The sequence below is a fragment of the Python bivittatus genome, unplaced genomic scaffold (genome assembly GCF_059951505.1).
Source record: "Python bivittatus isolate LINGU-HERP-01145 unplaced genomic scaffold, Pbiv_v1 ctg000780_np1212, whole genome shotgun sequence".
NCBI classification, from domain to species: domain Eukaryota; kingdom Metazoa; phylum Chordata; class Lepidosauria; order Squamata; family Pythonidae; genus Python; species Python bivittatus.
Genome location: NW_028277108.1, coordinates 3,263,904 through 3,279,563, shown reverse-complemented (window position 1 = coordinate 3,279,563; position 15,660 = coordinate 3,263,904). Strand labels below are relative to the sequence as shown.

At 41.3% G+C, this 15,660-nt stretch overlaps 1 long non-coding RNA gene across 2 annotated transcripts in view; it reads left to right on the top strand.

Annotated features, from left to right (window-relative positions):
• Positions 1-6,473: 6,473 nt before the first annotated feature.
• LOC148214007 (uncharacterized) overlaps positions 6,474-15,660 on the top strand; it is a 43,386-nt gene continuing 34,199 nt past the window's right edge. Inside the window, exons 1-3 of one of the 2 annotated variants that reach the window (XR_015793551.1) lie at positions 6,474-7,180; positions 7,694-7,856; positions 11,587-12,949. This is a non-coding gene — a long non-coding RNA (uncharacterized LOC148214007). Of the gene's footprint in view, positions 7,181-7,693; positions 7,857-11,586; positions 12,950-15,660 lie in introns of those variants that run through there. The other variant, XR_015793552.1, reaches the window with a different exon arrangement.

Genomic DNA, 15,660 nt, shown 5'->3' with positions numbered 1-15,660 from the left:
GAATATCTGAATCAGTATGAAATACAAGAGCTTCATTCCAGTCGCGGTGACTAAACAGTTCAGCAATGCTAGCCATTCTGTCTGTCCAGTGCCCATTAGGACAGCTGTCTGCAGTTACCACCCTTTATCATAACTGACTTTCACATGAGCAACTGACACCAGGAAAAAGACAAGACAGCCATCATTTGGTGGATAAACAAAAAAGTAGGTCAACTTATGAAAAATAATCATTTTCATGATAGTCTGTTCTAAGGATTACCAATAGTTCCGTAAGGAAATGTATTCTTCCCCCTGCGCCCCCCCCCCAGGTCACACACACACACACATACTTATCATGATGTCACTTGTCTATAATTGTCAAGAAGAATTTTCTGAAGGGATTATGAAGCCAGAGTGATGTCTCTGGTGCTAAAAGGACTCAGTGACATGTTAAGTTGTCATCAAGATAAGAACGCAAAACTCGCCTGCTTTACATTTTTCTCTGGAATCTGTCACTGCTTATAAACAGGGATTATGATCTCTGATTTCAAGGGGCAGGAAGGTGAAGCTACAATCTAATATAAGTAAAGACTTCCAATGAAATTGGAAAAGATAGAGAAATTACAGTAATTTTTAAAAAGCTAACTCTTGTCCAAGGTATGCATTTTAATGAAGAATTGATGGTGGACATTGGAATTTTGGCCCTAAGAAAATATAAAAGATGCAACTGGTCGATAGTATCCTAAACAGTTTAATCAGTACTCACTAAAAGCCATTTCAAAAGTTCAAGTATTGGATTTTGAAATCATATTCCATCTCCAGGTACCCAAGGCAATATGCAGCTTAAAAAAAATACCTATCCTTAAAAAAAAGAAGGCATAAAATACAGATCTAATAAGCTACAGTAAAAAGAAAAGAAACATCCCACTAAAATCAATAATCATATTAGCAGCAGTAATTTCAAATGAGTTCCCTCAGTAACCAATCCGGGCCCAACTTTACTGCACTACTATGTAACATTGCTACATAAAATATTCTTCTGATAGCCATTTCCTTGCCAGACAGCATTCTCATGAGGAAATAAATTGAAATAGGGAAGGAGTCAGAAGATGTGCTTAAAGTGGTTGTGAGCGAAAGGAGGAGCAAAGTCAAGGGCAGAAGGAAGAAATGGCACTTTATCCTTTAAAAAATTGTTGGAGGACATTCCATGGCAAAGAAACAGATGCTGGGCTAATGTTACACAGGGCTAGTTAGAACATGGACATGGCGTTAACAGAACTCACCAGCAGGGGTGAAATCTTTTTATGTATCTGTTAATTTGAAACAGAGACATAATTTCAGAAGAGATAATGTTGATAAGTGGACAAAGGGAATTACTAAAGTGATACAATTAATGCTCAATATAACACTAATAAAAGATTGACCATACCAGACTAAGTACATTGAGTTATTTTTGTAGTATGAAAAAGGATATAAATATTTGAGCTTAGTACCAAAATCTCGACTGTATTGTTATTTGAGAAGAGGAAGAAGAGGAAGAGGAAGAGGAAGAGGAGAAAATAAAGCTTCTTCCTGAAGCTTTATTAGATCATTATTTAGCCAATATGATCATCAGTTAACCTATAAAATTTACTTTATTTTAAATTGCATCGGTGTCATTGGAACAGTGTGTTTTTTCCTGGAATTACGGATTTGAAAAAATCCAATAGTATTGGAAAATATTATAAGATTATCTGGAGTTAGTCTGATGCTGTGACTCCTGAGGAAATGAAAAGGGTTCTCCAGTCTGTTAGCTTAGCCATCTGCCTAGTAGATCCAGGTCTCTCCTGGATAGTGAAAGCTGCCCTGTAGGTGACCTGTAATTGGATCCATGTGGTGGTGCTGGTCTCTTGAGTGAGGGGGTGCCCATCACCCTTGAAGGAGGCTGTAGTGCACCTTCTCCTCAAGAAGCCATTACAGGACCCAATGGTCCTGGACAATTACTGTCCAATCTCCAACTTTCTTTTTTAGGGAAGGTGGTGGAGAAGGTGATCCGGCTTCAGCTCCAGAGAAACCTTGAGGAAATGGAATAACTGCACCTATTTCAGTTGGGCTTCAAGCAAGGGTTTGTGTTTGTCAGGATGGGATTGGTGCATATGGTTTTCTTTTGAACCAGCTTCAGTGGTTGGAAGGAGGCACCATTTTGCAATGGTTCTCCTGCTTCTCTGTGGCTGGTTTCACTCGATGTTGACAGGTGGGGAGAGATCACGGCCACAACTCCTTATTTGAGGGGTACTGCAGGGTTTAACACTTTTCCCCCTTCTCTTTAACATCTACACGAAACCACTGAGTGAGATCATCCATTGATTTGGAGTCAGGTGTCATCAGTATCCCTATGACACCCACTTATACATCTGAGCCTTGGGCCAGCTGAATAATGCTGTCGAAGTCCTAGACCAGCAACTGGAGGCTATGCAGGCCTGGATGGGGAGGAACAGAAATATCAGCTCAATCCTGAAGAGAGCGAGTGGCTGTGCTTATTTGGGCCTCCTGGTTCTCAAGATATTCCATCATTAACTCTCAATGAGGTTGCATTGCACTTCCCCATTTGATATTAGTGTGCAATCTGAGGGTCCTTGTTCAGTATGGAATGGATGTGTCAACCCACCAGGTAGACTAGATCAGGAAATAAAGTCCACAGGAAGACTAAAACTACTTTTATTGAGTCTGTATGAAGAGATGGATAGAATGCTTGTCAAATTTATAGATGATACAAGCTACTTGGGATTGTTAATGCTCTAGAAGGCAGAAACCGAATTCAGGATTATTTGATAAGCTAAAGAAATGAGCTGGAAGTTCCTTGACTGAAGGATATGAAAACAAATGCAGAGATACAGGTTGGGAAATGACTTGGTAATAATACTTCTGAAACCAATCTTAGACTGTAGTTGATTGCAAACTCAATATATGATCAATCGTACTTTTAGGTTGTATCAATAGAAATACTGATACCAGTTTCCAGATCAAAGGAAATAATAATTCCACTGCGTCCATGTGCACTGGTTAAACTCCACCCCAAATATTGTGCCCTGTCCTGAGCATCAGATTTAAGGATTCAAGGAAACTAAAATTGGCCCATTGAGGGCACTGAGGATGATTGGGGGACTGGAAATTAAGTCCTTTGAAGACAGAATGAAGGAGTTCAATGAGTTTTGCCTTGAGAAATGATGGCTGGGGTCAGGGAGAGAGTATTTACTTACTTATTCACTTACTTACTTGATTTATATGGCCATCCATCTTATGAAAGCATTGTTCAGGTACCTGAAGGGATGTCACAAAGAAGGCCATAATTAGTTTCAAATAGTTTCAGAGGGTAGGACAAGGACAGTTTTGAAAGTTTAGGAAAATCTCCTGAACAATATGAACAATTTGATGGTAGAACCAATTTCCTAGAGAGGAAGTGGGTTCCCTTCACTGGAGGTATTCGAGCAGAAGCTAGACAGTCATCTTTGGGGGATGCTTTAATTTGGATTCCTGCAAAGAACAGAGGGCTGGACACAGTGGCTTAAAGCCACATCCTCCTTTTTGATTCTATGATCCTACATTGCTTGAGCCACTACTGGGAAGCCAGAATAGAAATTTTATAAGCAGTAAATATAATCCACTTTAGTTTGTTATATTTCCTAGCTGAATGTTGAATGATGTCCAAGGGACAACTAAAATTTATGGATGAGAAGTCTTTATTTATTCAAGAAAAATGACTTCAGCATGCTCAGAAGTGGCCTTCAAAAGTAGGTATCTCCTACTGAAATCAGTAACCTTAACTTGTCAAGGATGCATTTCTTTCCTTACTTAATCAATACAACTGTCCTTACTCCCACCAACAAATATGGGTGTGCATACGTGTGTGTGTGTGTGTGTGTGTGTGTGTGTTTATATCCTACTAGAATATTGGAGGCAATGCAAAATGACCCTCCGAATTCCCATTAAAATTTCATAGACTCCATAACAGTTTAAATGCTCTCCATTGATTGTATTTCATTGATTAATCTGTTAGGTGAACTTCCTTCCAATCCCTTTCAGAAATATTTGTTAAGTTGCAGTTCTCAAGGTAGTTTCAAAAGGCTGATTATTGAGCTTTTTGAGGTTCTGCATAAACAGCAACTGTCCATTGGTGCAGGCAACATTCATGTGTGCTGTCCAAGATTCAGCCTGGTCATGTGAGGGGGATAATATTTGAAAGCGTAGGTCCTGTTTAGATAGATGCTTCTATTTCTGTATGCCCAAACAGATGAGGAATGCCCCTCAGATCTCCATACCCAATGCAGGATAATCTAGGATTTACTGGGCAGGGTTGAAGATACTGGAACAGGAAGGTGTGCAAGCCACACACGCTTAGAACCTTTGTATGTGGACTCAGAACCTCTCCATGAAACTTGCGCTCCCTACTTTCATTGCTGGATGTTGCTGCCCTGCACTTGCTGCTTGTCCACAATAAGGAAATGACTGGATGGCCAAGATATTCTGCTACCTGAGACAAAGGACAAAGGTCTTCCCACACAAATACATGACACATGCACAAGATGACTGGACTGCTAGTTGAACCTCCTTTCAACACTGGCAGTGGGACAACATCCCTCCACTGTCCTTGATAGCGACATACTAAATGGCACCAGGCAGACTGTGTGACACACATAGCTCTCTTCTCCAATTAAGGGAACACCAGGAGAAAAAGCCAGAAGGGAGACTACTCACTTTCATTCTCCCTGCCCACACAAGCATTGTCACCCGAGGCAGCCACTTCATGGACTAATGGGCTACTAGATCTGAACTACAAAATCCAGGTGACTACTAGATGGATGCAGGACACATTAACTCTTTTACTGACATCTTCTGGCTGTCCAGATTGTTGCAGGCCCTGTCTGATAGCCGTATTGGTCTAGTGGATAAGGTGTTGCACTAGCCTCAGGGAGAACCAAGTTCACATCCGCCTTTAGCCATGGAAACTCCCTGGGTGACTTTGGCCTAGTTGGCAGATCTTTTTCTCAGCCTACCGTACCTCAGGCTGGTTGCTGAGGAGAAAAATGGGAGAAGGCAGAATTATGTACCCTGTCTTATGCTCCTGAATGAAAGCAAAATAGAAATCTAATCAATCAATCAATCAATCAATCAATCAATACAGAGCTGGTTTTATCATGAAAACTGTGAGGTGTGCTATTTTGCTTCCCTAATTCCCATATATCTGTTCGTTTCTTTTTAAAATAAGCACTTAGAGCTAAGGGACATCAGTATGGCTTTTTATATGAAGTGCAAGATTAGCTCTGAGGAAACACGCGTGGATTGTCTCTTGGTGGAGCAGGGTTGACATTCTCAGCTGCTGCAAAGTGGCAGAGCTTTGCCCAAAGTGACATGCTAGTCTGCTTCTCGGAAATCTCCGAGATCTGTTATCATGTTAATGAACCTTAAAGATGGAGACAGAGGATGATTCAACTTGATGCTATCGGTGGATTAAGTATTCCTCAATTAGAGACAGCGTTTGTGCCCACAAATACCACAAGCACGACAAGAACCAAACATTGTGGAGAGAGGAACAGGCATGTAGAAGATGTCCTTTTAGAGTAAATATTTTGATTCACACAACCAGGAAATTTGAAAAAGAGGTCTTGTAAACAGTTTGAGGGGGGAGGATGACTGTCACACCAGCCATCTGAATCCGTATCATGCCGTTTGAATTCCATTTATATTAACAGGCTTCAGATCACACATGCCACTTCAATTTGAAGACAGAAGGTTTAAAAAATAAACTTAGGTACTGTTTTACTTACTTGTTTATTTTTAAATTTATATCTTGCCTTTCTCCCCATAACAGTGCTCAAAGTATAAATTCCAAATAAATCTACTGTATTATAATTAAAACTCAAAAATTGGTAGATAATCAATCCCCTCATCATTATCAGCCCCATCACTTTTAAAAAGTCAAATTATTCAATAAGAAACAAATCCCAGCACCAATTAAACTTGCCTTCCCACAACAAGGCAACTTGAATGCTCAATGTCTGCCTGAATATAGAATGGATTTACTTGAGAGCAGAAGGGAGCACTTCTCCAGGCCAGAAGTTCTAGAGTCTGGGAACTGCCATTCTCCTGTTGCTACCAAACACGCTTCCAGTGATGATGTCTTACGTGTCATGGTGTCATTGCCCAAATGAGAAGAGCTATGTACTTTGTATAATTTGGATAAAGATGTAATGGCGCATGAAATGTCACATATCTTCCCTTGCCTCCCCCAACACCGATGCTCTGGCTTATTTTCAAGTTTGTGGGGTACAAGATACAAGTTGCTAACCCAGATTGAAACTGCATCATCTATGCATACCTCCCAGATGAAAGTGAGGGATGAGAAGTCCCCTTCCAAATGAATGCAATGCTATCAAACCTGAACATGGGTCAGTATCTTTTGTCTACTCAGCACTATATACTCAAGCCAATAAGATAAATGATTAATGATACCAGTTTATAGTCATATAAATGGAATTATGTATATAATATATAATATAATACTGTATAATATAATTACATAGAATGTATTACATAGCAATCAGGGACATGCAGCCAAGTTGAATTCAAGCAAGACAGAGCTACTGTTTTGGCAATGAGGTTCTTGTCAGCCCCAGGATTGTCTCCTGACAGGAGCATTTTGGGGTCCTCCTGGACTCGTAGCTATTGCCAGTTAGGCATGGGGGAGACCATGGCAGAGTGTCCTTTGCTCAGCTTCAATTGGTGCACTAGGTGAAGCTCTACCTGGTGTGAGGGGACTTTGCCACAGTAATTCATAACTTTATCACTTTGCAATGATTGGACTATTGAGTTGGGCTATTGCAATGCACATGGGTCTGTCTTTGAAGACCATCCAGAAAGTGCAGTTGGTATAGAACGCAGAAGCTCATTTGATAGCTGACACACATCACCAGGAACGCATCGTCCTTTTGCCATAGGTCCTGCGTTGGTTCCAATGGGCCTCCAGGTGCAATGCAAAGTTTCAACTTTGTCTTATAAAGCTGTCCATGGCTTGGCATCTAGGACTGCATTTTCCAGCCAGACTGTTAACACTCCGTCCTGGGAAAAGCAGCTGATTGTTTCCTGCTTCTGTGAAGGGAAGAGGGCTGAGGTTCAAATATGCTGCTTCTCAGCAGCAGGACCTGCTCTTTGGAATGAACTTCTGGTCAGAATCAGATTTGTCCTCTCTTTGGTTTCTTCGTTGTTTTGCTGTGCTACTAGTTGGTTGTTTTAATTATTAGTTTTTTTCACTGACTTATTTGTTTACTGTGGATGTTTTACTGTTTTATTTACTAGGGCTGTTTTATTATTGTTCTATTATCATGCATATCTTGTTATTAACCAGTCCCAGGAATCCTAGTGGATTATGGTGATCTACTTGTTGGATGAATGAATGAATGAATGAATGAATGAATGAATGAATGAATGAATGAGTGAGTGAGTGAGTGAGTGAGTGAGTATGAGGATCCAAAGCTTTGGATCTAGCATGGGCAGTCTCATTGCACCTGTTAGCACCACCTAAAGAATCTGAGACTTCTGGAGCTTGCACGATAGTTGCACAAACACACATTTGGGTTAAGGAGATGTGAGGAGAAGGAGGAGGAGGAGGTGGTATGGGTTCTATGACAGCTGCGGCAAGTGCAGCCACCATTCTTCTAAATCCCTTTTTCCACTTCAGATCTGAATGGCTGCATATTAACAACCACGAAAACACATAATCTGGCACACATCTGCTCAGAGCAACTGTTCCTCCTTGCATAAGATCCTTGAAATAGAGATGAATCACTCAACGTTACATCATTTTCTGTATGTAAAACAGGTAACCAAAGATTTTAGAAACGGTGGGTGTCTCTTTCTGCCATACCTGTAAGAATCCTTTGGTCTGAATGTTATTGTAATATTGCTGCATTCCCTTTAGCTCATTAAACTAGTGTAAACTAAAGCACATTTAGGAGGAGTATAGTTTAGCATATGGTGCAAACCCAACCACTTAACGTGCTGTGTGAACCAGGCCACCACATGAAGCCATAGCATGATTTATTTGTTAGTTCATACCATATTCTGTCTGTTAGTTTATACACATTCTGTTTTGTTAACTCGGTTCAGTATTTAGTGTCCCACATGGATGGGACACTATTAAAAGCACAAGAGCAGAGTTAGTTTTAAAAAATAGCTATGAAGAGAGGTAGGAGGGGACAGCCATAGGCTACCATAACACAGCTGCTTCACCACAGGCAACACTACTATATCTGGGCTGCAAGGATGCAGATGACCACCAGGGGGCAGCAAAGAGATACTCCATATTTTAAGCCTTTGCTACCATCTATTGCTCATCTGGGGTTTTGCAGCCCAGCATTAGTAGCACTACAAAAGGTTATCAAACTGTCAGCTGCTTAATTAATTCCTATTGCATTTTTTTCTGTCATGGAGGGATAGATGACATTTATTTGGCTAATATGCCAGAAGAATATGGTTGGATGATTGGGCTCGAACGCCTATTCCGGCTGATATTTCTCTACCTGACCCTCCCTCACTTGTTCTTATGACAGCCAAATGGGGAGATAGAATCATGAGCATCACGGAAGAGGACTGGGATAAGAACCATCACAAATTGTGTACATAATGTCAAGAAAATTGTCAAGTAATTTACAGGGATACAACATGGTCTGTGAATGATGAAGCAAGACAGAAATGAAAACAGCAGTATCTGCTCTATAAACCCTCCTGGGGAAAAGAGCTGCATTATTTCCTATGGACACATTTTATATACATCCAGTGAATATAAATATAATTTCAGTCCAGAAAAGGACTCAGTGATAATGCTGCTACTTGAATTAATCTCATGCAGGTTGCTATGAAACCATCAGGTAAACATAAACAACGCTCAGGAAGAGAAAATTACAAGCAGAAGCTGTTGGTAGAATAGAAGACTTAATGGTCTGACAGGTTCTGCAAGAACATTGCCTTTGCAAGCGTCCCATGTTGGTTAATACGTTCGGCAATAAGCAGCTCATGGCTGGAAAACTTGGTGCCTTTCCATCTTGCCAGCTAATTCAGAGGTTGTTGCTTCTGAGAACAGGACTTATTTAAACATGCATTTCAAGTATTAAATTTTTATGAGCATGCATCGAAACATCAATGACATTTCTTTATTTAATATATGTTTCAAGATTATATTAAAACCCTAACAAAAGCAATGTATGAAAACAAAACTAATATGTTCATTGAAAGGGCAGGGGGAGAAGAACTATTTATCTGACACTCATAGAGGCGAGGCCTGCTGAAGAAATAGATCTTCAACAGCGCCTAAAAGATATAGCAGCCAACATCACCAGAATTTCAGGGAGGATAATATTCTAGAGTAGTGTTTCTCAACCTTGGCAACTTTAAGATGTGTGGACTTGAACTCCCAGAATTCCCCAGCAGCATTTTATAACTGATACAATAATTATCATGTACCTATGTCAAAATGGAAGAGAACTAGTCCACCAATTCTCAGCTATCACAGTGAGAAGAGTCTGTGGGACTCCTGAAAGGGGTCTGGAGCCTCATGAACCCTTGGGATCACAGATGGCCCACACTGAAGTTTACACAGAATTCTGGGCAAGGTCTACATGACGTGTGCAACATTGAAGAGTGCAGCTGGAGAGTACGGTCTCATTCTCCATGCCTGTTGATTTTAAATACGGTCAATAATACTTGAACAGAGCCCTGAAATCATCCAAACTAGAGCTTTTGGTTCTTCTTTTTGAAATCCATAAATCCCTGAATAGCTCGCTCATAGCATCAGGCAGGAACAACGTGGAAGCCATCCAAAGAAACAGTGAGTACTGGAAGATTAGAGTCCCTTATCTTCATCACATTCCATAATGTCAGAAGCCACTCATACTGAAGTGAGATAAGTTCAACAAACACCCTTGTCATGGCATCAAGAATAAGGAAAGGATTAATATTTACATATACAGCATTAAGATTATTGATGGTGGTATACCCATGGGATATCATGTCAGCAGTTATCTGTCAACTTATTAAATACTTCCAGAGTTCCAGCAACGCTTGCCAAAGGGTAGTTATATAGCACAATATGTCAAATACCATAATCAGATGTGCTACTAAAACATCTAAAAAATGTGAAACAAAAGATATCAGCTGTCTGGAGGTAGTGTTGAATATGGAAGGTTTCTGGATGGATTATTTTGTTTTGGCTCTGCTACAACCATGACTTCTTTTGAATGACAATGAAAAACTTTTAAATAAATTACCCGCTCTTTAGGTTCTTCCTTATGGCCGAGTTAAAGTGTTATCTACTACCAGTCCTTAAACCAGAAGGAAATTATGCTAGCATGAATTGGGTTGTCCCCACTGCCAGTCCCTACTCTTCCACAGTAGCAGTGCTGGCGAAGGGAGCTGGCCTTAATTCCAAGTTAAGGGAAGTGGTGGATTGTTTTCCTCCTATCAAGCAACACCTACTGCTGGGAAGGCAATACTCTTCCCTCTAATATAGGGTTGTACAGGTGTAGATGGGTACCTGGGACAAAGAATTAACCACCTTTCAAGTTGCCTAAGTAACAGATTGCAGGTGCTTATAGGAGGAGCATCAGGTGAAGTGGGACAGAGCACTCCAATGCTCCTACTAAGACCTGCCTGTTACCTCTCATGCATGAGTGTGATTGTATGTTCAGAACCGAAAAGAGAATCTCATTCTGGACACCAATACTTTCTTCTCTTATAATTCAAAAGAACAGCAACTTCCTCAGTACACACAAAGGCTGGGATTAAGAGGCTGAGAAAGTTCCCCTTTGGCTGGATGGGAGATAAAATGGCTTCCGAAAATGAAAACAAATCACTTATTGTAATCTCTAACCATTCCAATAAATCTAGTTAAAGAAGCTTCTGTGAGAATCTTGCTTTGGGGTATAATTGGCTGTCAAGAATTGACAATGGGTAGAGTGCTCTTCTGAAAGAATGCCAAATTTGTGTTGAAAGTAGCCTGGCTGACAAGTAATAGCGGGGGGGGGGGGGGGGATGTGGGTGAAGCAGGAGGGAGCAAATGATAACAAGAGATTTCTATCCCTCATTAGTAGCGCAAGGGATTGGCATCCCTGGCAGCAAATGTCCAATATATCCAGTTCTTAACATGAAAGTTGCCAGAAAATAGTCATGGAGAATAGATAGTAGAACAGACCAATGCATAACTGTGATTGGCCTGTTTGTAATAACAACCATCCCCAGAATGCCTAGTTCCACCAATGCTGGAATGAAATAAGCAAATTGCGCCCCCCACCAACAAAGGGATATAAGTAATGAAAGTGCATTGCAGAAGCAGCTGTAGAAACTGCAGCAGCGTGAGACTGGCTCCCAGGAACATTGCCTGGCGAGGGTAAGAGCTGTAGTTCTGTGTGAGACTGCAGACATATAGACATAGTGAAAATTGTAAAACGTGCAGCCACAGAAAACACCAGCAGGAGCATGGAAGCATTTGTAAAATGTGCAGTGGTAACAGAACGCCTAGCTGGCAGACCTCAGCTCTCTTTCCTGGTCTAAGGTAATGCTTTACATACTTCTCCGCAGCACACAGGACCAGCAGTCCATCAAGACAGCACTGAACTTCCCTTTATCGGGAACCTGCATAAGGCCTGAAAAATACTGCGGAAAGTGCCGGTCAAGGATTTTGCAGCAATTGCCTCTGGGGAAGCCAGATTCTGATTTCTCAGCCCAAGCCAAAATGGCCATTGAGAGTTTTGACCAATCGCCAGAAAGGAGAGGATATGCCTGCAACATGTGGCCAGTAGAAGCTGGGCAGAACCCAACCCTTGACCACTTCAGCAACCAAATGATCACTGAAGCACGCCGGGTTGTATCCACAGCAAAAAACATGTGCTGGAAGAGGAGGAAAAACACCACTCTAAGGACTTTTCTCACTTGCCCCTAACCACAGCACACACATGCTTCAGTAGCCATTGAGGGGGGTGTCATGTCATCATTTTTGGATACATCATCCCCATTCAACAAATTGTTCCATTTATAGTACAAATTCAGGAGGAATCACCAAGTTTCCTACTTTCCATCTCTTTCTGCTGCCATTATGTACATAAAAGGGTTAAAGGTGGAACAACCAAAGGCCCCTTCCTTTGGGACTCTCCATGCTAATTACCACAGTATTATTTCCAATAAAAGTTCTGTTATTCTTAAATTCTTTGCCCTTTTATCTCTTCCCCTCTAGTTCATGTCTTGCTTCGCTTTTATCTGGTACAGGTAATCCTCAACTTATGACCATTCGTTTAACAACTGTTCAAAGTTACAACTGTGCTGAAAAAAGTGACTTACAACCAGTCCTTGCACTTATGACTGTTGCAGTGTCCCAAAGATCATGTGATCAAAATTCAGGCACTTGGCAACCGGTATGTATTTCTGACAGTTGCAGCATCCTGGGGTCATGTGATCACCATTTGCGACCTTCCCAGGGGGCTTCTGACAAACAAAGTCAATGGGGGAAGCTGGATTTGCTTAACGACCATGTGATTCACTTAACAACCACAGCAAAAAAGGTCATAAAATCGGGCATGACTCACTTAACGACCACATCGCTTAGTGATGAAAGTTCTGGTCCCAATTGTGGTTGTAAGTCAAGGACTGTCTGTTTTGCCTTTCACTGTTTTCGAAGTTTTGTTGATGTTTAATAATAAACATCAAGCTATTTTTTGCAACCTGAACTGAGTGGTGTATATGTTTTCTCAGATCCAGATCCAGAGGTAGACTGGGAGTGTGCTGGATGTAAAACTAAACCGGAAATTACCCCCAGCATTTTATTAAGTCCTCCTTAGCTGTTCCAGTTTTAAAGTAGTTTTCTGAATGTAACCCACTTGCCAGACATCCACAATACTTTGGACTGTGAGTTAGAAAAAGAATTCACATCCCCTAAAGAATACTCTAGCCCTTTCTTCTGCTGAAGGTAGAAAAAGTTGGGTCTTTTTTAAAACTAGAGCTGGTTTCTCCCCATCCAGACCCATTCAGGCACTGGGAGAGGACCTCAACAGCATCACTTGGCTGGCTTATGGTTGAAAGATATAATTGGGTATCATCACCATACTGATGATGCTGAACCTGGAACCAGTGGATGTAATGGTACGGGGGAATGACCTTGGGAGACAAAGAGATGTAACTAAGGGAATGGTCAGATAAAAAGCAGCTGAGTCTGCAGCAGGAATGTGGGTGGGCAAGAGGCTCAGAAGGGACCCTCCTAGTTTCTTGGGCTGTAAAGCAGATGGGGAGAGATGTAGTTTTATCTTTGTAAGATTCTATTAAGGTAGCTTTACCATAAAGTAGAATTAGCTCACCTGGTCATGTTTCCCGTCTGGACTGCCTCGTAAGACTGACATCAGTCCTGCAAGTCTGAAAGGTCATTCCCGCATACCATTACCATGGATGGCCTCACCCATGTAGATGTTAAACAGGAGGGAAAAGGGTGTTGAACCCTGTGTCACCCCACAAAGGAAGGGTTTAGGGAGTTTTCTACAGTTGTACTTTTTAGTCTTTGTATTGGACCTCATGGCACCCTCCTCAATATCTCACTCTACTTTGATGAGGAACCACTGATAAACACTCTTTCAGTATGACTTTTGAGCCAGCTACTATACACATCCACTTAATTGGCACACCAGTGCACACTTGGGCTCTTCAAATTCTTGAAAACAATGAACACTTAGGAGTGTGTACCCAGCTTCTCCTTTCTGAACCACTTAAGCAGATGCGCCTTTTTTCAGGCTAGAAAAAATGAGGAAGCTGCTCCTCTCTTCACTTGCCCCTGCGCATACAGGCAATTCATGTTTGAGTATGTAGCCTTAATACCCCTTGAAATCAAGAACACCAACATCCCATGATCCCATCTCCCAGTGCTGCTACTTCCACTTCCACTTGATTAAGTCCTTCCTACTGGTTAGTATCAAGTTAAGAAAAGCTGATTCTCATATGTGGGCCCTGACCCTCTGAAAGAGCAAATTGTCACCAAGATGATGATAGATTCTCATGTGCTGGCCCTCACCTTCTGAAAGAGCAAATTGTCACAAAGTAATTTCCTCGGACTATACTTGGCAGTGCTGGCAGATGGTGGGATAATTAAATGTTCCCCTCACTACTCTTTCAGGCCTCTTTGAAAAATATCCAGTTTGATTTTGGAAGGCATCATCTACATCTTCTGCTTGGTTGGGCAAGCCCTGGTCTTGCACATAAACCCCACCAATAATAATGCATTTATTCCTTCCTCCACTTACCCAGATGCTTTCTACAGTTTCACCAAGTGCATTGACTTGGATTTCTGAGCAGGTGTGGATACCTCTAACATATAATGCAACTTCTCTGCCCTTTCTATTGCTTCTGTTCCTTGTTGAGCAAATTGTATCTTTTAGCTGTTATATTCCAATCATGAGAGTCATTCCCTCAGGTCTCCATTATGGCTATAAAATCGTATTTGCTTTTCTGTGCTAAGAGTTCAAGCTAATTTTGTTTATTTCCCATACTTTGTGAATTCATGTATAGATGATGAAGACTATGAATTTTATGAGAGAATGTTCTTTCTGATTTTTCACTGAGTGGTTTAATAGATCCCACGACAGCAATATTCTCATGTACTTCTACAGCATGTACATTTTCAATATGAGGTCCTTACTTCAGGATTTTCTTCTATAATCCTCACAGGGTTTAGTTTTAAGGCTTCTCAGTCAAACTCACTGGGCTTTAGCCAAGCACATTTTTATCAGTCTTTGGGAGATGCAACCCATCTTGTCCTTGCAGTCCATCATGATCTGAGGAACCAGATCTCTCTCACCCACACCATCTTCATAGCCGGCCATTGCCTTGCAGGACTCTCCATTCTTTTTTCTCTCTTCTTCCTTCTCCTGAAGACTTTGACCTGTGTCTTCTGCCAGACCAGACAGCTATTTCAGAGTTCCAGCAGTGCAGAACTTCTTCTATGCCCCTTGCTTTTGACTATCACTCTAAACAATAAAAGTATCAAGCTCTAATCCTGTGAAAAACCAGAGCAGATGATTTATTATTTTAAAGCAGCTTTTTCCAACTTGGCACCCTTCTGGTGTGTTAGGACAGCAACTGCAGGAATTCCCAATGCAAACACAACCTGGCTGGAGGAGAATGCTTCAAAGTAAAATTAATGGTATCTTGCAGAGTCCTGCTGTGAAGACAACATCAATATTTGTGGTTTCTGGGCTTTCCATGGTGGATTGGAGCTGCCTGCAGATAACAATAAAACTCATGACTTGTTTCTTATATATTCTGCGTTTTCCTTCCCATCTGCCTCCACCAGCACTGTTGGAGGAACCGTCTCTCAAGGACCCCTGTTGTGAAAATGATACCAGAATTGTCAGTACTTTCATAGAGTTCCACAGCTTGTGACCTGCTAAAAAATATTCACACACAGAACTGCAGCAGAAATTGTGACAAACTGCTTAGCAATTTTGGTTACAGCAGTACCCTGGGAAGAGAAATCTGTATACAGAAATGGATTGTTGAAGATCAGTGAGGAAAGTCAAGCTTCTGGTCCACTGCGCTTTGCTAGCTAGAATAACCACCAGTCCAGCTAGTCAGAGATAGGGGCGGGGGGGGGGGGATTATTATTCCAGCTTATAGGTT